Source organism: Gavialis gangeticus, unplaced genomic scaffold (assembly GCF_001723915.1).
Source record: "Gavialis gangeticus isolate Ggan-Ray unplaced genomic scaffold, GavGan_comp1, whole genome shotgun sequence".
Taxonomy (NCBI): domain Eukaryota; kingdom Metazoa; phylum Chordata; order Crocodylia; family Gavialidae; genus Gavialis; species Gavialis gangeticus.
Window position 1 is genome coordinate 114,452,316 of NW_017729032.1, and position 6,046 is coordinate 114,458,361.

General features: G+C 48.9%; 1 long non-coding RNA gene across 1 annotated transcript in view; it reads right to left on the bottom strand.

Moving 5' to 3' along the window:
• The window catches only part of LOC109303077, a 22,599-nt gene extending 16,837 nt beyond the window's left edge, over positions 1-5,762 (bottom strand). The window contains exon 1 of the long non-coding RNA XR_002099009.1: positions 5,753-5,762. This is a non-coding gene — a long non-coding RNA (uncharacterized LOC109303077). The remainder of the gene's footprint in view (positions 1-5,752) is intronic.
• Between the last annotated feature and the right edge of the window lie 284 nt (positions 5,763-6,046).

The window sequence follows — 6,046 nt, forward strand, 5'->3', positions numbered from 1 at the left end:
TATATATATATATATATATAGATAGATAGATAGATAGATAGATAGATAGATAGATAGATAGATATCTACATATATATATATATATATCCTTTGGTAGCTGATTTGATTCACAGAAAATTCAGCCCAATTCGGTGACCGAGTCTCCAAATTGAATCGGGAGACCCATTAAAAGGTCCAAATTGAATTGGAAGCCTCCAAATTGATTCAGAGAGACTCAGAGAGATTTGAAGATTTGGGAGGCTTACAGAAAACAGAAACTGAGAAGAGGGAGAGGGATGGGGTGATCTTCCATAAAGGCAGTCTTCAACTTATGACAGTTTGAGCTATGACAAACAGCACTTACGGCCTCTGTAAATTGTGACCCTGTTTCCAGGTTCGGATGGGGATTTCAACTTTATGATGCTGGACACAGATGCCTCCATCTGGTAAGTCTGTTGTAGTGGGTGGAGGGGGGAGGGAAGGAGCATGCGGGGGCAGATCAATGCCCACTGTGAGGGAGGGATTGGGGCTGGGGCTGGGAAAAGCTGCCCAGCCAAGGTGGGGGGCATGGGACTCGGGGAGGGAGGCTCCCACCACTGCGCACTGCTGCATCCTGCCAGTTTGGGAGCTTCTCTTCTGGTGGCTCCTGTAGCAGCTCTCACCACCACTCCAGAAGGACATATACCAGGCTGAACTCCATGGGGCAGGTGGAACTAGGGCTGCACTCTTGGCAGTAAGCCCCTGCTGTCAGGCTGCACTCTGCAGGATGGGCAGAGCCAGGGCTCTGCTCTGGAAGGCTAGTCTCAGTTGCCTGCCACCAGGCTGCATTCCAGGGGGAGGGCAGAGCTAGGGCTGCATTCCAGATGGCAAGCCCCCACTGCCAGGCTGCACTCTGCAGGGCAGGCAGAACCAGAGCCGTGCTCTGGGAGGCTAGCCTCTGCTGCCTTCTGCCAGGGTCTGCTCTGCGGGGTGGGTGGAGCCAGGCCTGCACTCCAGGAGGCTAACCTGAGCTGCCCGCTGCTGGGCTGTGCTCTGCAGGGTGGGTGAAGCCAGGGATTTCCTCTGGGCAGTTGACCCCGGTCACATCCTGGAGTGCAGCCCTGGCTCCGCCCACCTTGCAGAGTGCAGCCTGGCAGTGGAGTCTTCTGCCTAGAGCACGGCTCTAGTTCCATCCGCCCCACAGAGCACAGCACACTGGTAAGCAGCTGGGGCTAGCCTCCCAGAGCATAGCCCAGCCCAGCCCACCATGCACAGATCTGGGCTCACACACCCACTCCCATGCCCTCCCAGCCCGGTGGCAAGAGCTGTTGGAGGAGCCACCAGAACAGCAGCTCCCAGACCAGCAATGCGCAACGGTGTGCAGTGGCAGGAGCCCCTCCCCCGAGTCCCATGCCCCCCTCCCCCTCCCCCAGCTGAGCAGCTTTTCCCAGCCCCAATCCCTCCCTCACTGTGGGGGTGCTGATCTGCCTCCCCCACACCCCTTCGTTCCCCTCCACCCACCACGACAGATTTACCAGATGGAGACAGCTGTGTCCATCATTGGCGAGGGCTGCCTGTATAGTCTATGGCCAAATCTCTGAATCAGCGCCAAATCTCCAAATCTGAATCAGCTGAATCAAATCGAGACAGTGATTTGAATCAATGAATTGAATCACTGTCCCTCTGAATTGGCCAAATCTGAATATGAAGCAAATAATTGCTGCTTCGCACAGGCCTAATATATATATGTTTTAATATAGGTGTGTGTCTATACACACACACACACACACACACACACACACACACACACACACAGAGGAATTAAAATATTTTTTAAAATCTTAAATGCCTAAAGTTGTGATCCAAAATATTTCATTCAAATGCAGCTTAATCATGGAAGTACCCAAAGTCCATAGGTGCTTCAGTTTCTGGCTATAAACTCCTTTTCTGCCTCAAAGTTTTACTTTTACATATGAACAGAAGTGTTGAAGTTTTGACAGTGTTTAGCATCTTGGTGCATTACTCATATTTAATCATTTTACAGTCCAAAAACTCTGTCCTGAATCCCTGAGGGGATGAGTACATAGGCCTTCCTAGAAAATATCTCACACATAACAGGTTTTGGCTCCTCACAAAATGCTGTGCCTCTTCCTTCCTTTTTCATACAACAGCTAACTCTTTAGAACACTCAGACATTTAATGGGGAAGCCAGGTTGAAGCCCTTCCATTTCCTATGGATATTCATATCCACAGCTCCTATATTTCTGGAATGTTTGCTAACTGTGAGGAAAGAGAAGAGCCCCTGAGGAGTAAAATGGCCCCACCTGTATTGGAAAGAACTCCGCAGGGCTCCTTCTTCACCCGGTGTTTCAGGAAGGGAGAGGGAGTCAGCCAGAACTCCAGGATAAAAGGAGACGTGGGGCAGGCAAAAGAAGGACACAGAAAACCAGAAGTGACTGACTGAAGCAGCGAGACAGCAGGGAGAGCCAGAGGCTCTGAGGAAGCAAGGGAGACTGGGTTTAAGGGAAGCAACTCTGTGGGGGGAGCTGCCAGGGGAGAGAACCCTGAAGGAAAGTCCCGGAGAGAAACAGAAACTGCCAGGAGGCAGTTAGAAGGTTCTGTCAAGACCCTAATAGCAGGACTGAAAAAAAATTACCGCAAAGTTGGGACAGAAGAAGCGCCGGTTTGTTTTTTGTTCTCCTTTTCATTAGGGTGAGAGGAAAGTCACTCCCAGATTGTGCATTTACAACTATCAGGACAATAGGCCAGGAAAAAGACTGGCTAGGATTTCTGGCAGGTTTGTGCCAGGTTCCAGCTGTGCAAGGTACAACCAGGCCCATTGGTGATAATGATTGGCCACACCTAGAGACCCAAGGAGCATTTTTTTGTACTTCTCAAAGGCAGATTGTGGAGATAACTGAATTACCACCCGGTAATGGGCAAGGGTGTAGGGATTGGTGGAGCCCTCACTACACTAAAACAAATTGCAAGAGCCAAAGTGTCAAGACACACACACCCTGGCATTCTATTTTCTCCTGTAATAACAAGTCGTGGCAGATGAGATCGTGGATGTGTGGAAGGGATCAGCAAGACATTGTGGTGGACTTCGGCTTGTTAGCTGAGGTGCTAAAGCTTTCTTCGTGTAGAAAATAGAGTAAGAAAGGAAGAAAACAAACAAAAAAAAAAGCTGCTCATACAGGTGTTGAACTCCAGAGATTGACAACACCTAGATCAATAGAGACAAGCCTCTACCACAGATAGGAGCAGGACTTTTGGGGTAAAAGCCCACCATTGGATATTAACCACCAGGCTATTCTGGAATTGCAGCAGTTTCCATTTCTCCTGTTAAAACTCTGCAACTTTGCAAAGTGCATCATTGAATTTAAGATTCATTGGGCCAGAGAAAATCCCAAGAATAAATATGAAATTGAATTCTAATGAATACAATAGAAAGGAAAAAAGCCAGAATTCAAGTTACTACTTTGAGGACTGTTTCTGTTTTCTGCAGCATTTTGTTTCAACTTCCTTTTTGACATTTCAACAGGACAGTGTTTTGTTTCAAGTTTCATTTTCTTTTGAAACCACTGTTCCATTTTGTTTTGTCGAAACTGTTTCGCTGTTTCGACATTTTGCCCTTAGGCTATAATGTGGAAGCATGAAACTGCCTATAACTTTGTCATTTCTTGCCTGATTTGGATGAAACTTGCAGGGGTGGTAGCTCCTCCTACAACCATGACACCTGCCTAGCTTCAGGGAGATAGGTGCAGGGGTTTCTCAGAAACTGCACTTCAAATCCTTGAAAGCAAAACTCATGTCACGTGCATTTGTTAAGGTGAAGCGGGGTGAAAACTGCTGCATGCTAGGCTTTGCTAAGGCCATGGAATCTGCCATCTTTCAAGGAGGTAGATGCAGGTGTTTCTGGGAAACTTCACCTTGTCCAAGAAAAATTCTAAAGAGGTGCTGGCAACACATGAGTTAAGTCTGATCATGCGCAGATAACACTGGCTCATGGAAATTTCCACAGCATGCCCAGCACATGCCCCCTGGGTGACCTGAAGCTCTGTCAATCACCGGTGACCTACTTTTCAGCCCTGCACATGCCTAGTTACAACACAGAGCTCTAACTCACACATGCTCAGTTAAAAAGAGCATGATGTAATCATACTAGAAAATTCTAACAGCCAAGCGGCCTGATTGGCTAAGGGGCTACTATATTAGTGAGTGAAACCCCCACTTTTGTGTGGGTTGTGTGGGCGTTGTTGGTGAAAGAGTGGTGAGAGACCGTGCGCTATCTGTAGCAGAGGCTGCTGTCAGCAGGGACTGCGAGGCAGAGAGCGATTTGGGAGTCGATCCCCCGGTTCTTTTCACAAACTCACACAGCGAATTCATACCTTCGATTTTGTTTCCTCGTGTACTGATTATTCCGATTACCGAACTTACTGGCTTTGACCCTGACTTCGATTACTTCTACGGCTCTGACATTGATTCTGGCTTTTACTTACCTGGCATTTGACTGACCTCAGCTTCCATTATCGACCACGATCCGGCTCATCCCTAATTCACCTCTCAGCTCTCGACCTCGGCTTTTCCTTCAACCACCCATTTCGTCCATTGGACTGGTGTCACGATCACTTCATTCTTCTCGATGAGTTACAGTTATCATTTGTTTGTATTGTTTGTTTAACCCTTTATGAGCTGTTGACCAGCCCTAAGACTAACCAACGGGCAGCCGCACCTAGCTCCGGCTAGAACACAAGGGCTCGTTGGGGAACCTTGTGGGCCAACAGACCCCCTTTGTTTCGTTCGTTCTGTTCTGCAACTTTACCCTGTAACTGAAACAAGCATCGCAACCTATGCCTTCAAAAGCGTAAGTCAAATAAACCCACTTTGTTTGAAACTGTTACGTTTCCGTGCCTCAGAACTCCACGCCAAAAATCCCGCCTGTTCCGTGTCCAATAGCCACCGCCCGGCCTCCCAACCATGACACCGTGAGCTTGGTTAACCAACTCCTGGACACACCTCAGGCTGCTGACAAGCAAAACTCATGACATGGGTCACACTGTATGTGTGTTAAGGCATACCCCCACTGGCACTGGGGCCTCTAAATGACATGGTGGTGTTCCTCAAGAGGCTTGTTTGAATTTGCAAACCACTTTTCACAGCCAGGCCTATGAAGTTCACCTTTAGCCTCCAAGGTACAGAAGCTCATGGACTCAATATAGACAGTGGAATTCTGACACACTACAACTTGCCGGACATCTGACTCCCCAGGTACCTCTCCACTTTTACCTCCGCTGCTACATTTCCCTTTCCCTGCCCCCTCCCCCCAAGCATAGTCTTCACCCTCTGACACCTCCATTTCCATTTTCACTGACTGGCTTTCTTGCCTGAATTGCATGACAGCATCTGGCTTCTTTACTATTCCTTCCATCCAGGAACAGTGCACACACACACCAACTGCAGGTGCTTCCTCAGCCTGACAAAGAGTTTTTCAACTTGAAAGCTGGCATCCCATGCAGCTAACCTGAGCTCACCTGGAGCCTCACAACTCCACTGCAACCAGCCAGCCTCAGGCCTGTCAAAGACATGACGGGTCTGGGTTTTCCCCAGCCAGGACCATGTGTATGCATGTGATAGCTGAAGGTTATGGTGCCTCCTACCCACCCTTCACCAGGGGGGTCCTCAGTCCTGGCATTTCCTGGGGCTGGTATACCACCAGCAGTCCCCCACCAGGCCTCTCCAACCCTGGCAGAGTTCAGTTTTAGTGGTCATGCCCAGGACCTGGGGCCTCCACCTTCCCCATAGCCAAATCTCATGTCTCTAAGTTCTTTGTGGCATGGAAGTTCAGCAGGGACATGTTCTTCCTCTTCTGGTTGGTGATGCAATGAGTGGTCCCTCCAACTCTGAGAGTGGGGCATTAAATGGCTTCTAAAAGATGAAAAAAGGAAATAGGTATGAATGGAGGGAGGAGGGTGGCATTCACTACATCTGCACCTGGAGCTTGGGGAACCTCAGGAGCGGGAGGTTCACCTTGAGGAACACCAACTGCTTCACCAAACCAGGATCCAAGTAGGTGCAGTGGGGTGTC